A 22235-nucleotide genomic window follows, 5' to 3' on the forward strand; every position below is an offset into this window, starting at 1 on the left:
GCCTTAACTTTCTCATCTATAAAGTAAGGAGATGCGTATGGTCTAAGAGATCTCTCAGGTCTCTTCCAGTTCTAAAAATGCAGGATTCTGTGAAGGTGAGTGAAGACAATGTATGTATAGGATGTGATGGAGTGGGGAGATGATGGTACCTAGTTAGAATGGGAAAGCTGAGATATGCTTTGATAAATGAGCTATTGAATAAGGGAAAGAGCCCTTGGCTTGGAATCAGAGGGACTGGATTTGAAGCAAGACTTTAATTAATTAACTAATTAACTATCAGATAATTAATAATGTTCTGGAATAAGAGCCTGTTTCTCCATCTGCAAAATGAGGAGTTAGTTGATCTCTGAGACCTCCATCTCTAGCATCCTATGATCATATGTGCCTCCATGTGGTACCAGAGAATCTTTGCGATTCCTTGAAGGAAAATCCTTGAAATTCAAGATTAAGAATTAGGACTTGATCCAGGAAACCATTTTTAAAGAAAGGAATATGCCTTTTAAAAATTAATTCTAGATTTCTTCCCTTTCTTATTCCCTCCATCCTCTCCCCCTACATCTCTTTCCTGTCCCACTTCTGTCCTCCGTAAAATAATTGCCTCTGATCCCCCAAGAGGAAGAGTTTTTAGTTAATCTTTACTCTGCCTGACCTCACTATCTCTCTTAGGAAGACCTTTAAACCCTCACCTTTGCCCCTGCTACTGTCCCTGATGGAAGGCTGAAGTTTTGACCCCACAATCCCAGTTGCCTTCCTGTTACTCAGAGAGAGAGAAGCAGAGCTGCCCCAGGACCCAGAAGACACTTATAAATTCCTGAAATGCTTGGCTGAAATTAGACCTTTTATGGCCGGCTACTTAATCTGCTATTCCCGCTCATCCCACGATTCTGGGCAAGTACAGAGAGAAATAGGAGCTAATGGGATCCCATAAGCTCCACTCCCTGGATTAGTTTATCAACATTTATCCTCTTCTCATAATCTTAGTCTCCTGAAGTCAGTTCTCAGATGGACAGATTTTATATTTACTTCCCTGGGAAAAGCCAATTCTTCAGTAGGCATATACTAAAGTCTGTAAACCCAGACTTCACCAAATGATCCCCAGTGTTGCCATGTCTATAGACTTTCTTGGTTGGTACTCACATCTCCTGTAACCAATATGAACCAAATTTAACTCTATTTTACCCATCCTGGGCATATCTCTTCACTACTATTGAGTTTTTGGGACCCCTTCCCTCAAAGAAGTCATTGATAACTCTGTAAAAAGAAAATCTGGACCCAGATACCCCAAGCTCTGCAGAAAGAGCCTTTCATCTGCCAACAGCTTTGAGCTTGACTTGACTATATGGTACTGTCTCTTGAATATAAGACAGGGTTGGTCCTTGAGATAAAGCAGGTTAATATATATATGGTGCTGGAGCATCAAGACTTTACAGGGTCTAGGATCCCATATTCCCAACCTTAGATGAGTGAGAAGTCCTTCAGGAATGCTGATCTGATTGAAGCAAGAGCTGCAAAAACATTCTCAAGTCAGCGTTTTCACTTCACAAAAACCAGGGGATTGAAGAAAGATTTTTCAAAATTTAACATTGGGTTAAAAATTAGGCAGAGGGATTTGTGGGGGGGGGGGGTGTACTTGTGTGTGTTCTGCGTGTGTGTGTGTGTATGTGCAAGAAACTATTCTTCTGATGAATCTTAATAAACAGGGATGTTAAATCCTATCTTAATTTTATTTCTACTTCTGTCCTCTCTCCCATCATTCTACCTCTTCACACATTCACACACACCCCAGACATACTGACCCCAGACACTATGTCCCTAGCTAAGGCATCCTCTCCTCTCTGATAGGAGAGTCAATTAGTACAGTATTCCAGTGCTTATCACTCTGGGTTCTGTGTCACCTCTTCTCTTCTATAGCTGTCAATAAGAAACTCTTATCTTTTTTCCCTCTTTAGAGGGAATTGCCTGGATGACATATTCCAGCTCCATTTGTCATTCCACTAAAAAAAAAAAAAAAAAAAGCATCCATTGTTCTTAAAGACTCCAGACATCTCCACCGACCTGCAGAGAAGCTCACACTTGTATTGCATTGGATGCATTGACTGACCTAATGCACCCCAACTCTGAGCAGCATTGAAGGATGCTCTCACTATTCTCCATCCAGCCTTGCCCTCCCCTTTAGACACTGCTCTCCATCCCTTAATGCCCACAGTGGTGAATTTGGTGGGAAGCAGAGGAGTGAGTTCTCTACCATTTTGGACACTCACTCAGAGTGGTATTTATCCCCTAGCTTATCCTATCAGCTCCTTTTTGTACAGATGATAAAGATGTGTCCTTATCTTCCTTCCAGGACATAGAAAAAGAAATAAGAAAAATTCCCTAGTGATATCTTTGGGATTTCTCAGTTCTTCTTCATATCCCTATTCCCAATGCTCTCAAATTCCATTCTCCACAAATTTCCCTATCTGCTTTCTCCATTTTTGCTCCTTTGCAATCAAGTCATGCTTTGAAAGATTTTTCAAGTGTGGAAACACATATCTTCCTAGGATTTTCAGATAGTCCAGCCTGAAAAGAAAGACTCTGCCACTTTGCTTAAAGATGCAACTTTCTCCTCTGACAATTGCTTTGAAGAAATTTGAAGAAATTCATCTAAGAGTTTTTTCAGGTAGTAGACTAGACTGCCAAACCTTAAATGGATGGGCACAAAATATCCCTTTTTCCTTCCTACACCCTAGTCCCACTCTTCACCCCTTGTTCTTGTTTTACCTAGACTCAAACCTCAGCTAGTTTCGGATTCATTTTCCAAAATCAGGAGCCAGGCTTTATACACTTACCTATTACAGTCTTAGAAGAGTTGGGATGGTCTAGGGCTGCTGGAGGACTGCAGACTGCAAGGGGCTGAAGGCTGGTGGAGACTATGAAATCTACGGTCCACAGCAACTGGCCAGTAAAAATAGAACACGCTCTACTACCCTCCTATGCACCCCCACCCTCTCCCCACCCCCTACACTATAGGCACACACTATAGATGCATCCAGGATCTGAGCAAATACTCCTCATGCTGCCCAAGCACACACAACTTCAGAACACACCATTACAATCACACACACACACGTATACACACACACAAATATTTGTGGACACAATCCATAAACTAATGCAAAACCATCCTTGGGCAGAAAAGGGAGACGAAGGGAGAAATGAGAGCTGGACAGGATCTGTACAAGTGGACAGTGAGATGAGAGTAGAAGGCATTTAAAAAATGGAGATGTGGGGGCTGTTGGGTGCCTATGAGTGTATGTGTGCATGAACCGTGAGGCAGGCGATGGGTTTTCAGGGGGAAGCGGCATGTTGCTGCTAAGCTATGGGTTTATTCCTAGCTCTTTGTCCTTAAGAGCAGACGCGAAAATAAGCTCCCAAAGCCCATGAGATCAGGAACTAAATGAAGTCAGGCAGAGGGCCCAAAAGAAATTGGACTGAAATTCTCCAAGATATATGGTCATCCCTGAATCTCCTTGGTAACTTTCCCTAACTCTGGTGTTTATGAGAAAGCCCCAGGTGTATCTGGGATAGGGGAGATGCTTGAGTTTTGGGGGGCTAATGGCTGAAGCAGCAAAGAGGAATAGAGTTGAGGATGGTGAGCCATACTCAGTCAACAAACATTTAAGAGCTTGTTATGTCCACTGGCAATAGGAGATGAGTATGACTGATACAAGTGAGTGTAAAATGGGCAAATCCTGCTTTCCTTGACTGATCCATCTGAAGATCTAGAGATGCTATGAAACCTTAGAAAGGTGGGTTTCCAGGAACCCAGTTCACTGAATTCAGAACAAACCATATGCAAGGGTCTTCCTTTCACATCTTTGTTTCTAGCTACACCACAGATGGGACTTTTAACATGCCTGAACCTCGTGGACTGCACCTGTTCTTTGGATATTTTTAGGAGACAGTTTTTGAACACATAATACCAGCACTATAGTCAGGGAAAGACAATGCTTGCTATGTTAATCCCCAAGGTTATTATAGTTAAGTTGCTGGGCTCAGCCTGGGCATGGGGCTGGAATCCCCAGGATGGGGGAAGAGGGAACATTGGTAACGGACAGGGGGACTGACTCTTCATAGAAGAGCTAAGGGAGGGAACCTTTATCATCCAATATCCTCTTAAGAATTTTTTTTTTGCCTTTCACTGTCCCCACCCCTTCCTCATAAAATATAGCAGGTATATATTCTAAGACAGGTGCCAGATACATGATAGCAGATTCACAACACAATAGAATGCAGCCTGAATGAGATTAAAATGTAATTGGGAAATATTTTATAATATAAATACAATAAAACATAATGTTGCATGTTAAAACCAAGTATGAAACCAATAGAATTCCTTAGAATTAATGACCCACTAATTTGGATTTAATGCCATTGACCTAAGAGACAGAGATAAGAAATCTATCATCCATCAGCACAGCCCATTCAAGGTGTGTCAAGGTTCATGATGTTCAGGAGCCTACCCCCTGATTTTCAAGAGCTTAAAGTCTTTGGAGACAAGACTGATTGCTCTCCTCCTATCTGTGAATTTCTTCTCCATTCTTTTTTAATTTAATATTTTCTCCAGTTACACGCAAAACAATTTTTAACATTTGTTTTGAAAATTTTGAGTTCCAAATTCTCTCCTTTCCTCCATTTCCATTCCTAATCCCTTCACCAAGAAGGCACATGTGAAATCATGTAAAACATTTCCATAAAATTCATGTTTTAAAAGAAAACAAAACCCTTCCCCCCAAAAAAACTCTCAAAAATATCTTCAATATGTATTCAGACATAATCAGTTCTTTCTCTTGGTATGGAGAGAATTGTCTTCAGAATTGTCTCAAATCATTGTATAACTGAGAATAGAAAAGTCGTTCTCATCTGATCATCTTATAGTATTTGTTGTTACTTTGTACACAGCATATTTTGTTTTGTATGAGCTCATAGAAATGTTCCAAGTTTTCCCAAAAGCTTCCTGTTCATCATTTCTTATAGCACAATTGTATTCCATTCTAATCACATACCACAATTTATTCAGCCATCCCCCTCAGTTTCCAATTCTTTGCCCCAAGAAAAAAGCTAGTATAAATATTTTTGCACAAATAGGTTCTTTTCCTTTCCTTTTTATTTTTTAATCTCTTTTGGGATACATGTCTAGTAATGATATTGTTAGGTAAAGGGTTTGCATGATTTTATAGCTTTCTTGATGTTTTCTTCTTTATTCTAAAAACCCCCAGGTTTTTCTGGTAGTACAAATTTCCTTAATTCAATCCAGGAAGATTTACTGAAAGAGTTGTGGGGGAAAAGTTGGACAGTATCAAGGTAGGAGGGATTTCCAAGAAAAAAAAGGCTGGCTTGAGGAATGAGGACTGGCAAGATTGAGTAGAGAAGATCTAACCACTACACACCTCTCAGATTGGCTAAGATGACAGGAAAAGATAATGACAAATGTTGAAGGGGATGTGGGAAAACTGGGACACTGATACATTGTTGATGGAGTTGTGAAGGGATTCAACCATTATGGAGAGCAATTTGGAACTATGCTCAAAAAATTATCAAACTGTGCATACCCTTTGTTTCAGCAGTGTTACTACTGGGCTTATATCCCAAAGAGATATTAAAGGAGAGAAAGGGACCCACATGTGCAAAAAATGTTTGTGGCAGCCCTTTTTGTGGTGGCAAGAAACTGGAAACTGAATAGATCCTTATCAATTGGAGAATAGCTGAATAAATTATGGTATATGAATGTTATGGAACATTATTGTTCTGTAAGAAAAGACCAGCAGGATGATTTCAGAGAAGTCTGGAAAGACTTACATGAACTGATGCTAAGTGAAATGAGCAGAACCAGGCGATCATTATACATGGCAACAAGACTATATGATGATCAATTCTGATGGATGTGGCTCTCTTCAACAATGTGATAATTCAAACCAATTCTAATTATTCAGTGATGAAGAAAGTCATCTACAACCACAGAGAAGACTGTGGGAGCTAAGTGAAAACCACAGCAGAGCATTTTCACTCTTTCTATTGTTGTTTGCTTGTACTTTGTTTTTCTTTTTGTTTTCTTTCAGTTGACCTCATGAGCCATACTCAACCACAAATTCAATCACAAATATTTAAGAACTTACATTTTTTTCTTTCTTGATCCAATTTTTCTTGTGCAGCAAGATAACTGTATAAATATGTATGTATGTATATATATATATATATATTGTATTTAACATATATTTTAACATATTTAACATATATTTGGACTACCTGCCATCTAGGGGAAGTGGTTGGGGGGAAGAAGGGAATAATGTGGAACAGAAAGCTTTGCAAGAGTCAATGTTGAAAAATTACCTGTGCATATGTTTTGTAAATAAAAAGCTTTAATAAAAAAAATCTATTTAAAAAAGACAAAAAAAGACAAAGGACTAACAACAATAACCAGAGGGAGAGAGAGATAAAAGGAAATCTAGCTCATATCAAAAAAGAGACTTCATTAATTTATTAGCAATCACTTATTGTGGCCATGTGCCAGATATTGTGTGAAACACTGGAGATACAAAGATAAAAATTAAATAATGCCTGCCCTTGAGAAGCTTTTCTCCTATGCAAGGGAGTCAGGTAGATAAGGGATTTTAAGGATAGCTCAGGCTTCTCCAATGGATGTATCTTCCCCATAGGTAGAAATGAGGCCTAAAAAGTCTACAGGGGCTTAATTAGAATTCTGGTGTTTTTAATTTATTGGTTCATTATTTATTTAAATAATTTTTCTTTGTAGTAGAAATGCTGATTGGTGGTTTTGTGAACCAATGGAAGACAATTCTTTTCCTAGCTCTCTAATTTTCTCTTCAAAGGTGACAATTAACAAGCATTTATTATCTAAAAATTAATAAGCATTTATTAAATATCTAATATATGTATTAGGCACTCAGTATAAATACAAAAATGAGACAGTCATGCCCTAAGGCATTCATATATTTCTGAAAGATAAATGTTCACAGATAAATACCCACAGGAGATAGACAAAAAATAGAAGATAATTTGGGCAGTTTAGGACATATTGAGAGTGACTTACAAGGTCTGTGACTGAAATAAGAGATGTGGAATCAGAAGTCCTCAGCTTTCCCTATCACTCCTGAGTCTATTGTGTAATAAGCAGTGGTTGTGGTATTAACCGTCATGGCTTTGGTTTCTAGTTGTGATACAGTTGGGTCCCACTTAGTGCAACCGATGAATTCTGGGTTGTAGTTCCCAGAATTTGCACTGCATCAATTCCATTGGATTGGAACAAAAGACCCTATTTTGCATAATTATAATTTCCAATAGGGTGGATTCAATATATGGAACCACTTTATGAGATTCATTATTTGAATTTATCAGGACTCAGCTGTGTGATCTTGACCACTGAACTTCCTTTCCTGAACCTCAGTCCAAGAAAAGAAAGGGATTTAGATGATGTCCAAAGTCTCTTTCAGTCCTAAGTTCTATCAATGAACAATAATGTTCATTCTGCTTTGCATTCCTAGCTAATGCTCCTCTTTTCTTGAAGCACACTAATCTTAGAAACAGTATGTTGGGGTGGGTGAGCTGTCCCTGTTTACCTCCCACCTCACCGGGGTCCCATAGTTTTACTTCTTTCCTGGGGACAGCAGCAGTAGGCTGGCATGTATCCAGAGGCTATCTTTCTGCAGTCTTCTCTTCTTGCAACTACCTCACCCCCATAAAGCTGTCACCCCTTTCTGCACATATCCTGCTCTGTGCTACAGCCACCTTTCTTTTCTGGCTCCAGGGCAGGGACTACACATTTCTGAAGCTGGGTATTCATATCTGCTGTGTCAACAGGATTCTTCATAGCTGACTTCTTGCTCCTTTCTTTTCAATTCAAAACAAATGAATTCAACAGAACAAACACTTTGTTAAGCAATTGCTACTTGCAAAATCCTTTGCCAGGTACTGAGAATATATTGATGGGAAAAAAAAAATACAAAATGACATAGTCCCTGCCCTCAAGGAGTTTGCAATCTACTAAGGGGAATGAAGCAGCTAGGGTGGCTCAGTAGATAGTCACTTAACCTTATTGGGACTTAATTTCTTTATCTGTAAGATGAGAAAAGGATTAGCTTGCTTTCAAAGTTCCTTCTAGCCTATGATCCTTCCTTGGATCCTTTCCATGTCTAAGGTTATACACAAAGGTCAGTTGACCTCATGGGCCATACTGTTGATTCAACCACAAATATTTGAGAGCTTACAATATCTTGGGCTCTGTACCAGAACTAAGAGACAGCTAGGTGGCTCAGTGGATAAAGCAGTGGGCTTGGAGTCAGGAAGACCCGAATTCAAATTCATCCTCAGACACTCACTAGCTTTGAGACCTTGGCAAGTAATTTAATTTCTACTTGCCTTAATCTACTGGAGAAAGAAATGGAAACCACTTCAGTATCTTTGCCAAGAAAACTCCATGTGAAGGCACAAATTGGACACAACTAAATGACTAAACTACAACAACAAGGAGAATGAGACACTCATGGGAATAATTATATCAGAAAGGCAGTAGAACTGGAATTATGGAATATTATAGGAATCCCTTCTAAGCTGCTTATTTACTATCTATGTGACTTTGGCCAAATGACCACATTTCTCTGGGCTTCAGTATCCTCATCTGTTAAATGAGAGATTTGGACTAAGTGATTTTTGAGGTGCTTTCTATAAACTTATGATATCAGGAAAATGAAAGTTAAAAGTTAAGTTTAAAAATTCAAAAAACAATAAAATGCATAGATAGTCTAGAGGTCCTTTTATTGACTGCTACTTACCAGTTATGTGACCTTCAAGGCAAGTCACTTAATGTGATTGGGACTTAATTTCCTTATCTGTAAAATGAGGGAGTAGCACTTAGCTAGCTCTCAAGATTCCCTCTAGCCCTAAATCTATGGTTATGTGTCTGCTTGAATCCCTTCAGTACCATCTAGTCAGAAACAAGGCCCAATTATGTGAATCTATGAAATCATTCTAAGGTCAAGGGATCATAGATTTACAGTTTGAAAAGACTTCAGGGTTTCCCCTCTCCCTTTAATTTTACAGGTAAGGAACAGAGGCCCAGAGACATTAAATGACTTTCCCAGTATTACACAGTTAACATATATCTAAGGTGACATTTGACATCAAGTCTGGCACCCTATTTAATCCTAGTCCTAAATCTAATCTAAACTCTAGGTTGAGCCAGAACAAATAGCTTCTGTTTGTCACTTCATTTTGTTTGTTTGTTTTTCTATTTATTCATGATCAGCTTACTTAGTTTCATTTTTTTAATATTAATTTTGTATTTTAAATTATAGATTCACTCCCTTCCTCCACCTCAACCAAGTCATTGAGAAAGCAAGAAAATGATACCCATTTTATATATGAAGTCAAGCTAAAACATACTTCCATATTAGTCATATTGCAAAAAAAAAAAAAAAAGTAAGACAAAGTGGCCCAAATTTTGTTTTAATCTATTAACGTTCATTATTTTTAGCTCTGGAGGTAGATTATATTTTTCAAAAAGAGTCCTTTGGGATTGGGATGGGTCATTGTTTTGATTAGAAGGACAATCATTAGAATGAATTAGAATTATAATGAATCACAGTTGATCGTTATTACAATCTTACTGTTATTATATACAATGTTCTCTTGGTTCTACACACTTCACTCTATATCAATTCATATAAATCTTTTCAAGATTTTCTGAATCTATTCCTTTCATCATTTCTTATAGCACAATAGTATACCATTACAATCACAGACCATAAGTTGTTCAACCATTCCCTAATTGACAGGCATCCCCTAAATTTCCAATTCTTTGTTGGGCTAAATTGAAAATTACACTTCCAGGATGGGCAGGGGGTAGTGACAAGAGGCTAAGTTAGTTGCTAAGCTTCACATAGCTAGTATGTGTTACAGGATGAGACATGAATCCATGTGTTCTTAACTCTAAGGCCAACTCTCTATCCATTACCCCATACTGCCTCTTATGTGCTTCATACTTTCAGGAACTGTCTACCACTGTCAAGTATAATGAAGGCAGCAATTGAAGGAATATCAGAAGAAACTAGAGGATGTGCAACTGGCCAGACATGTCTAAGCATAAAATAGACTCCTAGAGACCAATTGAACACAGGAAATTTATTTCAGCGTCCTTGAACCTAGCTTCATGCTGGTCCTGTCTTGAACCTTGTTATGATCTTAAGTCTTAATCTTGCCCTTGCTTCAGAAACATACTCCTTGTTTGATCCTTTTAGCTCTGCACTTGTTCTTCAGGATTTTTCTCACTTCCCCACTTTGATCCTGACTCAGATCTACACAGGAAATTCTGGGCTGCAACTTCCATTTTTCTCCTTTCCCCCCACAAAATAGAGATTTCGATCAGCACCATGGACAAGGTTCAGTCATACATTTTGATGGATTATCAATCATCCCTTTCTTCTGAATATTCTTTCCCTTTTTCAGATGTATTGAATTCCTTGGGTTCTCCTCCTATATCACTAACTGTTCCCTCTCTGTCTAACTGCCTCTTCATTCTCTTACTGATTTCTTTTGCTCTCTAGGATTTTGGTCTAAGCTACCTTCTTGTTTCCTTCCATTTTCCCTTCAATTTCATTTATTCCCATAGATTCAACAATCATATTCATGTAGATAACTCACATCTATATCTCAATTTAATTCAATTCAGTAAGTAAACATCAAGCATGTAATATGTTTTAGGCATGGTCTTAAGTCTTAAGGATACAGAGAGAAGGAAATAGATTAGAGAAGGAGGGAGATTTAGAGGGAAAGTTCTCAGTAAGCTTACAGGGTGTGGGGGGGAAACAACAAGTATATAGACCAGTGGTTCTCAAACTTTTGTTCTCAGTATCTTCATGTTGCTAAAAAAAAACAAAAAAAAAACTAACGAGGATCTGTTCAAAGAGTTTTTGTTCACATGGGTTATATTTATAGCTATTTATTATATTAGAAATAAAAAATAATTTTTGAATTTGTAGACCCTCTGAAAGGGTTTCAGAGACCCCAACAATTCTTTGGACTACATTTTGAGGACCACTGAGACTAAATCTGCTCAAAGTAATTTGAGATGAACTACAACAATAAGTAAGTGCAGGTATTATCTCCATTTTACAGACAATAAAACTGAAGCTCAGAGAGATTTACAAAATCTGAACTTAAGTTCTGTATTTCTATCTGAATATTCCATAAAATATCCTCTCAAATCTCAAAAAACTGAGAACTTTCTCTCTAAATCTCACTCTTTCTCTGATTTTACTATTTTTCACCTAATTTCCATGTTAAAAAATCTTGGTGTTATAGTTGACTGTAATATCATTGTCTTTGTTTAGCTATTTTTCAGTCATGTCCAATTCTTTGCGACCCCTAGTTGGGGTTTTCTTGGCAAAGATACTGAAGTGGTTTGCCATTTCCCTCTCCATCCCATTTTACAGATAAGAAAATGGAGGCAAACAGGGTGAAGTAAATTTTCCAGGGTCACACAGCTAGTATGTGTCTGATGCCGGTTTTGAACTCAGGTCTTCCTAACTCCAGGCCTGGCACTCTATCTAGCTGTCCCATATTTGACTATCCTAGTTTCCTAGTCCCTAGTTCAGGATTCTTTTAAGATTTGCAAAACACTTTATATTCATTAGCTCATCTGATCTTTACAACAATGTAAGATATTCCCTCATTTTACCATTAAAGAAACTGAGTTCAGAGAGGTTAAGTCATTTCCCCAAGATCATAGAATCATTAAGTGTCAGAAACAAGGCTGAAATCCAGCTCTTCCACTCTGCCATCATGTGTTCCTAAACTTTTTTATTTCTACATCAGCACCATCCTCTCCTTTCTATTCTCATGTACAGGCCCTTCTTGTCACTCACTTAAACAACCACAATAGTCTTCGTTTTCTAATCAAGCCCCTGCTTTCTCTAGATTCAAACATTCTTCATATCACTACTGGCTTATATTTCTTCTGCCTAAACAGAGTTTAAATTCTGCAGCCTGGCATTGAAGGCCCTGCACAAGTGGGTGCCCCCCCTCAATTCCCAACCTTCTCTTCCCTTTTTCCACATCACATTCTACTTTCTGGCCAAAATAGATTAGTTAGTGTCCCTGCAGACCCAGACCCAGCCTTTCCTACCTCCATACTTTTGCTTACATGGGTTCCTATGTCAGAATGCCTTTCTTCTGCTCTTGGAATTCTCGCTCATCTTTTAAAGCTATATTGGCTACTTCTTTCAGAAAGTCTATCCCTCTTGTCTTTAACAACCTTTCCCCATAGCATTTTATTTTGTACCTCCATAATACACTTATTTGGGAAACTAAGTGGACAATGGATAGAGCTCTAGGCCGAGAGTCAGGAAGGACTAAGTTCAAATGTAGCTTCAGACACATACTAGCTGTGTGACTCAGCACAGCTCAGTTTCTTCACCTTTAAAATGAACTGGAGAAGGACATAGCAAACCACAGTATCTTTGCCAAGAAAGCCCCAAAAGGGGCCATGAAGTGTCAGACATGACCAAAAAATAACTGAACAACAACTAATACTGGGATTACTTTAAGAATGATCAATCTGTATATGACAAGTATCTATATTTTGTAGTTTATCCAAACTCTAGCACAATATGCACTTAAATTATCTCCTTCTAACTTTCAAATATTTTATTAGGCACTATGGACACAAATTTAAAAATAAAACAACTTCTGCCTTCAAGGAAAATACATTCTATTGGGTGAGACACACGTAAGTGAATGTGAAAGGGGCTAACCAACAGTGATCTAATTCTCAAAGCCCTTGTTCTGTCATTGGTTTGGTTATAGAAATATATACATCTCACGTAATAAACCCAAACAAGGTAATTTTGGAAGAGAGGTCACTAGGAGAGCGGCAATGGGAGATCAATTAAAGAGTCCCATAGAAGGCAATATCTGAAGGAAGAGAGGGAGTATAAGATTCACTGATGAGGAGAGAGAACTTCATAATTAATTGATTGTATTCTAGGCATGGAAGGCAGCCTGTGCAAAGATACACAAAGGTGAGAAATAGAGGTTGAGCATGAAGAGGGGCTGAGAATTGTCAGTTTGGCTAGACCATAGTGTAATGAGGTATAAGGCTAGGAAAGTACTTTGGGGCCAGGTTGCAAAAGTTGTTTAATAACTATTTGTTAACTTGAAGTGCCCAGTGGCATGACTAAGATTTAACCTTCCCTGGAATCATGGAACTAGACATATTGGCCTTTTCAAGTTCTGGACTCCTGTATTCTTCTTCTTTTTTTTTTTTTTTTTGTATTTTTATTTTTTTTATTATAGCTTTTTATTTACAAGTTATTTGCATGGATGATTTTACATCATTGACAATTGCCAAACCTTTTGTTCCAACTTTTCCCTTACTTCCCCCCACCTCTTCCCTCAGATGGCAGATTGACCAATGCATGTTAAATATGTTAAAGTATAAGTTAAATACAATATAGGTATATATTGGACCCCTGCATTCTACAACACTACAGAGAGAGAAACAGAGACACAGAAAGAGAGAGAGAGAAAGAGACAGAAACAGCAAGAAGACACAGAAAGACACAGATGTATGTGTGTCTATTATATGTATATCTATGTCTATGGATGCATTTGTGACTATATGCATATATAACATATATGTTGTACATATATCCCCACATACAAAGAGATTATAGAGCTGGATTGTTACATTTGCAAAGAACGTTAAAGGCTATCTAATCCACCCCTTTTGTTTTATAAATAAGGAAACTGAGATACAGAAAGAAGAAATTTTTGCCCAAGGTCACACCAATAGGAATTCGCTGATCCAGAGTCCAACTGAGGCCTTCTGTCTCCAGATCCAATATGGAATTTTTCCTTTCAGCCATTTTCCGGAGCTGGCACAGGATGATAATGGATATAGAAGAATCAAGGGAAGGAAACAGTGAAAAAGGGAGAAGTGAAAAGGTCGTAGGTAGTAGGTAAAAAGAGAAGAGCAGAAGAAAAGGGGATTTGGGGTCTGAAGGATTCCCAACTTGCAGTTTCCCTTGTTTCAGCCAACACCTTTGTCCCCTCCCCATAGCTTTCATGAGGCTAGAAGGATGGGAGGAGGGAAGTCTTTAAACAGATGCAGTTAAACCTTTATAAGGCCAGGATCCCGGAGACACAGGGCCCCAAGCATCTGGCTTGCTGACAGCTGTCAGCCTGTGCCTCCTCAGGGATTGTTTTCAGAGCACAGAGAATCCAAATTTAGCAGGTGACAACTCCAGGCTGTGGTCAACTTCCCCAACATTCCCCAGCCCCATTGCTACCCAACCCCCACCTGGGGGGCTGTACCAGCAAGCAGAGGAAAGGCTCTGCAAGCTTCATCAGTTGTTCTAGGATCAGGTTTCCTCCCCTGCTGACTTTCTGAACTGGAGTTAGGGGCTCAGAACAGGCGTAGGGACTTGGGGGGAGGGAGAAGGAGGAGAGGGAACAGAAAAGGAACAAAGAAAGAAAAAATCATTTGCCCAGTAACATCAATATCATTGTTAACTCTTTGACATTCTGAGGCTTTTCCAATTCTCCATTAGATTGTCCTGATTTCTCCTGCCCAAAAAGGATTAATAAGTGAAAATTATCATTTGTTCATCAAATGCATATGTATGCATATGTACACAATACATATATACAAACACATAAAATCATATGTATGTATATCTAAATATATACTATATATGCTCCAAAGTTCTATTACATATAGGACTCACAATGATTGAAAAACTACTTGATGTTGAGGAACAATTAAGGAGGCTCACACTCTTCCTTTAAAGCAGAGAAGTGGGGACTTCCTAGGTCAGAATGTTGTAAACATTTTCAGATGTGGTCAATCTCAGATGTTTTTGCTTAATGAATTTTCTTTGTCACAAAAGAAATGTCATTCTAGGACTGATGTAGAAACAAAAGAAATCAATAAAACCTGTGGAGTTTGGGTTTTGTTTGTTTTTTTTTTTCTTTCATTTTAAAAGAATGTCTTTATTTATTTTTTTGTCTGAATAGGAGAGTTCATTGGAACTCCCAGTGTAAAAACTTTTTTCACGGATACAGATTAGCAATTTGTCTATAATTCATAGTCTTATATAATTGGGGAAAAGTTAAGTAGTTTGCACAAGGGCACAGAGATAGAATGCATCAGAGATGGGTATTGAACTCTAATCTTTTTGATATCAAGGTTGTTGTTCCATTCCTTACATTTTTTTTTTTTTACATTTTTACATCCTTATATTTTTATTTTAAAAATATACCAAGACAAATATTGTCCTTAGATCCTAAACACTACACCAAAAGGCGTTTATAGTCCGGATTATTTATATTAAGCTAAATTTACAAGCCTCAATTAATGAAAAGATGATATGGAGATGATCTCTAAGCCAAACCCTATAAATGACTATTTAAAGCCGTCAAAAGGTCTCTTACTTCACCAATGGATACTTCCTCTACTGTTAACAGGTCGCTTTCCCAAGTGGCTATGCTACTTCCCAATTCTCTTCAACAAAAATCTGATGAAACTAAGCCATTCCCAAACTTGGACAATTAATATATATTTCATAACCCCATCATAACTGATGCCTTTCTAACTTGACAAGGAGCTTATCTATGCTTTTAGTCTTCTAGGATAGACCTCAAAAAACAGTTACCTTTTCCACACAATGAAGTAAAATGGAGGGACGATTTAAGCTACTGATTATACTAACCTGTGTACTTGTGTTATAGCCCCAATAGAATGTAATCTCTTTGAGGACAGGAACTGATTCAATGTCATTTCTGTTTTCTCAGCATTTAGCATATTCTTTAGCACACAGTAGGTGTTCAATGAGGGCTTGCTTGATTAAACTGAAATTTTAAGATGCTCTGAAAAATGACAATGGCCATCTACCTTCCATTTGATATTCATCAAGGGCTCATAGTATTTGAGGAAGTGCTATATTCATTGATTGATGAGAAAGTAAAATCTGACTTTGTTTTTTGACCCGTAAGTGGCTGGCGGAGGAGATAAAACTATATTCCTAAGCAGGACATAACATCCAGAGAGAGTTCTCTCTGACCCCTCCAACTACTTTGTGGGGATCTTAAGAGCTGCTACAGCAGCTAAAGAAAGATGGGGCTCTGCATTAGAAATTGCTAGCATCTAGAATAATGTATCCATCAGATTAATGGATAAGGAAACAATTTAGGACCAAAAAATGTATAGAGAACATTATAAAATGCAAAATAGATCATTTTGATTATATAAAATTTAAAAAATCTTCCACAGCAAAATCAATCTAATCAAAATGATCATAAAAACAGAAAACGGGGGGGGGGGGGATTTTTACGAGTATCTCTAATAAAGGCCTTATTTCTCAAATATATAGAGAACTGAGTCCAATCTATTAAAACACAAATCATTTCCCAAATGAAATTGGTTAAGGGATATGGACAAGCAGTTTTCAGATAAAGAAATCAAAAACTCTCTATAGTCATATGGAAAAATGCTCCAAAAAACTATTGATCAGAGAAAAGCAAATTAAAACAATTCTGAGGTACCATCTCACACCTATCAGGTTGGCTAAAATGGTTTAGCCAAATGACAAAAAAGTAAAATTCGGGGTGTTGGATGGGAAGTAGGAAAACTAGAATATTAATGCACTCTTTGTGGAGTTGTGAACTGATACAGTTGAGAATAATTTGGAACTACCCAAAGGGCTATAAAACTTTGTATACTTTTTGATCCAGTAATACTACTGCTATGCCTATATCCAAAGACATCCCAGAAGAGGGGGAAAAGAATCTATTTGTACAAAAATTTTCATAGAAATTCTTTTTGTGGGGGCAGCTAGTTGGTGCAGTGGAAAGAGCATCAGCCCTGAAGACAGGAAGACCTGAGTTCAAATTTGAATTCAGACACTTAACACTTCCTAGCTGTGTGACTTAACAAGTCACTTAACCCCAATTGCCTCAGGAAAAAAAAAAAAAAAAAAAAAAAGAAAGAAAAATTCTTTTTGTGGTAGCTGAGAATTGGAGATCCCCATTGATTGAGGAATGGTTAAATAAGCTGTGAATTGTATGATTATAATGGAATATTATTGTGCTGTAAAAATAATAAGCAAAACCTGGAAAGACTAATACATAGTGGGCTAATACATAGTGAAGTAAAGAGAACCAAGAGACTGTTATACACAGTAACAGCAAAATTGTTCAATGAAGAATTGTGAATGACTTAGTTATTCTCAGCAATACAATGATGTAAGACAATCCCAAAAGACTAAGTGAAACATATTATCTGTTTCCAGAGAAAATTTGATAATGATTGACTATAGACTGAAGAATGCTATTTTCTATTTTCATTTCGGTTTCTTTCATTTTTTCCTTTTATTTGAATATTCTTGCATCTCGGGACTAATATGGAAACGTTTTACAAATTTGTGCTTTATAACCTGTATCTGATTATTTATCATCTCAGGGAGGGGAGAAGGGAAAGAGAGTAGGAAGGAAAGAATTTGCAATTCAAAACTTTAAAAAAAAGTTTTGGTTTTAGACGATTAAAAAAAAAACAAAAAACTGGCCCCTATCATGTTCTTCATTGCCAGAGGCATTAACTTGGTTATTCATGGTGGAGGTGGGGGACAGGGGAAGGTAACATGCCTCATCATTCCAGGAGGCAAAACATCCAACTAATTTTAGAAGCATAGAGAAGAACACATTGAGCATTAACCCTTCCCTTCCCATCACACACTCCTATAGTAGCTTCAATCCATTTTAGTTCCACAAACATTTAAGGAAGACCTACCATATGGAAGTGTGTTGGATTCTGAGCTAGTTCACAAAGCATTTTTCCTACAATAACATTATGAGTTGAGTAGTGCAAGTATTATTACACCCATTTCACAGCCAAGAAGCTGAGCAATAAAAAAGTACCATATGACTTGCTAGTGAGTGACAGAGTTGGGTTTTGAACCAGGTTTTGTTTTTATTTTTGTTTTGTTTGTTTGCCTGTTTTTGACACTAAGCTTAATGCCTTTTCCTTTATGTCAATTGGCTCCCAACATCTACGGTAATCTTGAGAAGGGAAAAATAAATCACAAGATCTTAGGATTTGGGGTTAGATGCGTCCTTAGAAAACATCTAATTCCAATTGCTTCATTTTTCAGACTAAGGCTCAAACATGGACAATTATTAGCATAATTTGAACCCTGATTTTATGAACTCAAATCTGGTGAACCTCTTATATGCCACACTGTTCCAAGGGGACCACAAAACAGAAGAAGTCAGGAGTGAAAAGTGGAAGAAAGAGCCCAATCTGCTTAACTTGGGGAGGGCAGAAGGGACAAGAGACTCATTTCCTCTTTTTTCCCCCTGTGCTGGCAATTTCTTTTTTTAAATCTTATTTTCAAAACATATGCACAGATAATTTTTTAACATTGACCCTTGCAAAACCTTGTGTTTCAGATTTCCCCTTCCTTCCCCCACTCCTCCCCTAGATGGCAAGCAAACCAATATGTTATACATGTTAAAATATATGTTAAATACAATATGTGTAAATATATTTATACAATTCTCTTGTTGCACAAGAAAAATCAGATCAAAAAGGAAAGTAAATGAGTAAGAAAACAAAATGCAAGCGAACAACAACAAAAAGAGTGAGAATGCTATGTTGTGGTCCACACTCATTCCCACTGTCCTCTCTCTGGGTGTAGATGGCTCTCTTCATCACAAGATCAGTGGAACCGGCATCATTCATCTCATTGCTGGAAAGAGTCACATTCATCGGAATTGATCGTCGTATAATATTGATGTTGCCGTGTACAATGATCTGCTGGTTCTGCTCATTTAACTTAGCATCAGTTCTCTCCAGGGCTCTTTAAAATCATCCTCCTGATCATAAGAATCTCATTTCCTAACTATATCCACAGGGGCCTTGGGTCTTTTCTAAAAGCAGCTGGCAGAGCTGAGTCACTGCCAAATGGACCCACCCCCCTGCTCCACCCCAATGGCTTCTACAAGATGCCCTGATTTCAGCTCCCCCGGGGATGGTTCTGGGGCATCAGGGTGTGGGGTACTTGATAGGATTTCTTCTGAAATATCCTTCTGGAATGCTTTTTTTCTACAGTGACCCAGGGGTGGGGCTAAGGATTAGGGCTTGGGGTCATTTGCCTTGTCAGGACCCATGTGGGAGTCTGATTCCAGGTAAGCAAATAGCTAACAAAGTACCGCAGTCCCCTTGGGGGTGGGAGTGGAGATGAGCGTCCTCCAAGGTCCAATGGAAGCAGAACAAGGTATTACATGATTCACAGTGGATGCTCAAGGAAGCCAGGTGACACCTGACAGGCAATATTGCCATTTGTCTCCTCCTCCTGTCTGAGGAGCTGCCTCCTCTGCCTTTAAAATCAAGTTTGAGCTTTCCTTGCTCTTGCCTTTAACCTCCACCCTTTCCCATCTTAAGCTTCAGATTTCTTTCCTTCCTTTCTCGCTCTTGCTGGCCCTGCCCAAACCTGTAACTTAACCTCTCCCTTGGTTTCCCCTTCTCCCCGAGCCTGTCCCAAGGCAGCTCCTCCTACGACATTAGGCCAGAGGGCTCAGCCTGGCCTGACCCTCCTTAAAAGCCTTCATCTCCCAGGTGCATCTGCTTCCCCCACTCACTTACTAAAGTGAAGCCTTCTGACTGAGGGGGTAGGGGGTGGGCCAGGACCTCCTGCGGCTTCCTCCTCCTGTTGCTACCCTGCTGTGTTGGCAACTTGTTCCTCTCAGATGGTGAGCCAAGGGTCTAGAGACCATGTCTTAGCATGTTCCCTGCTGTATGGGCCTTTCAACAAACCCAGATAATAAGTAGGTGATGTTTGGGGCCGACCCTGTGGGACTTGGGAGTGTGTGGGCTGGGGTGTGGATGGGGAGAGGAGCGAGTCAGGAAATGGACCCCACCCTTGAAACCAAAGTTCTCACAAATATAACTGCTGTGTGCAGACCTTCACTGGTGGGAATTGGGATAGTAGGTCACAGGAGATCTATTTCAATAAGAAGGGCTCCTGGCTGGCTCTCTCAATTATGCACTGGACCCACCCTCTGCCCCAAATACCGTTTATCACCACCTTTGGACCTTTCCAGCTTTATTCCCCACTATTCCTCTACATGACTTTCTTACTGCCTCCAACAATGTCACTTCACCGACCTGAGCCTCAGTTTCTCTGAAAGGTCATCTCTTAGTTTCCCTGTTTGTAAAAAGAGGGAGTTGGAGTAGATGACCTCTGATGTAAGATCCTTAGCAACTTGAAATCTCTAATTCTATGAATCCTTCTGATGGCCAAATTTGGGGTCGTTTCCTGTTCTCTTTCTCCTCCTTAGATGTCTCCTCCCCACTCTTCTCTTTATTATTATTATATTAATTGTTCTAAGTCCAGCTTATGACCCTCCTCTATGGAGCCTTCCCAGCCTTCCCTTGAGCTCCTATAGCATTCCATACATGGCAGAGTGAGAAGAGTACTGCATTTGGGATCTAAAGACCTGAGTTCAAATCATGTTTGCAAACTTTAATGACTCACAACTTTTAGGGCCTCAGTTTTCTCATCTATAGAATGAGTCTGGACTATGTTCCTATAGCATTTTAAAATTTACCTTAAGTGCATTATCTCACTTGACCCTCACTACATCCCTGGAAGGTAAGTACTACAGGTTTTCTCATCTCCATTTGTCTAATGAGGAGGCTCAGAAAAGTTAAATAATTTTTAGACCAGAGATCTAAAGCTGGAAATTCTAGTGGGTAGAGCACTGGGTATGGAGTCAAGAAGAGATGAGTTCAAATCTGACACCAGACACTAAATAGCTATGTGACTCTACACAAGTCACTTCATCCCTATCCACCTCAATTTCCTCATCTGTAAAATGAGAATAATAATAGCACCGACTTTCCAAGGTTGTTGGGAGGATCAAATGAAGTAATATTTAGAAAATATTTCTTCAAACCTTAAAATACAAATGCTACCAATTATTATTAGCTATTAAACCTTAGAGATCTTCTAGTCCAATCTACCCCCCATTTTACAAATGAAAAAAAATATATAGCCTGAAAGAATCATATTATTTGTCCAGTCACAAAGGTAGGAGTTATCAGAGCTGGGATTTGAACTCAAGTCCTGTGACTCTAAAGCTAGCATTTTTTTTCTAGCTTCAGTATGCTATCTGGCTTCTAAAGTCCTTTCAAAATGTAAATTCTAGCTTCATTTGGGTTTAATTTACTCTGCCTTATATAATGTCAGCTATTTTTCACATTTATGAATGTTCTTTTCCAATGACCAGATTATAAGGCATGTACCAGCTTCCTTCAGGGCTTAGCCTGAGGTGCCATGTCTTACAGGAAGACTTCCCTCATCCTCTTTATTGTTAGAACTGCTTCTTCCTTCCTCAAATTATATTGTATTTGCTTTTCTATTTACATGTTCTATCCCCAAGTAAAATGTAAGTTCCTGGGGGGTGGGGTTAGAAGCTGTTACTCTTTCTTATAGGGTTTGTTTCTGCCTTTGAATAACCAACCCATAGTAAAACTCCTTGTACAATTATTTATCCAGTTCTATTAATTTTGGTAATACCCTCCCCCACCCAGTCCCTCATGAGAGCTCTCCATCTACCCTTGCCTAGAGGCAACTATTCAATAATTTATCATTTTATGGGGTTTTCTGGGAAACAGGAACATTAAGTGACTTGTCCAAAGTCACACACACAAAAGTTTGAGTCAGATGAGGGACTTGAGTCTTAGACTTCCTGAGTCCAAAATTGGATCTTTATTCACAATGTCTTGCTACCTCTCCACCTAACAGACACTGAGATGAGGCTTAAATATATTTCTCTGTCTCCTGGTGCTTAGCAGCATCCATGTCAAGCAATAGGATGTAAAGGAAAGAAGACTAGCTCTGGAATCAAGGGATGTGAGGTCACAATCTATTTCTGATGCTTGCCATTTGTGCAAACAAGCTGCTTAGCCTTCCTACTCCTTGATTTCTTTTTCTTTTTTATATATTTATATATATATTATATATGTACATTCATTTTTACATATTCCAAATGAGAACAAAAGGGGAAAAAACCATGAGAAAGAAGAAATATGAAAATAGTGGGCACTGACCCACATTCAGTCTCCATCATTCTCTCTCTCTTGATGTAAATAGGGTTTTCCATACAATTTATTGAGATTGCCT

At 38.5% G+C, this 22235-nt stretch overlaps 1 protein-coding gene across 1 annotated transcript in view; it reads right to left on the minus strand.

The window, feature by feature from the left end:
* PHLDA3 (pleckstrin homology like domain family A member 3) overlaps positions 1 to 22235 on the minus strand; it is a 73773-nt gene that overhangs the window by 940 nt on the left and 50598 nt on the right. The window lies entirely within an intron of this gene.

The sequence above is a fragment of the Sarcophilus harrisii genome, chromosome 4 (genome assembly GCF_902635505.1).
Source record: "Sarcophilus harrisii chromosome 4, mSarHar1.11, whole genome shotgun sequence".
NCBI classification, from domain to species: Eukaryota; Metazoa; Chordata; class Mammalia; order Dasyuromorphia; family Dasyuridae; genus Sarcophilus; species Sarcophilus harrisii.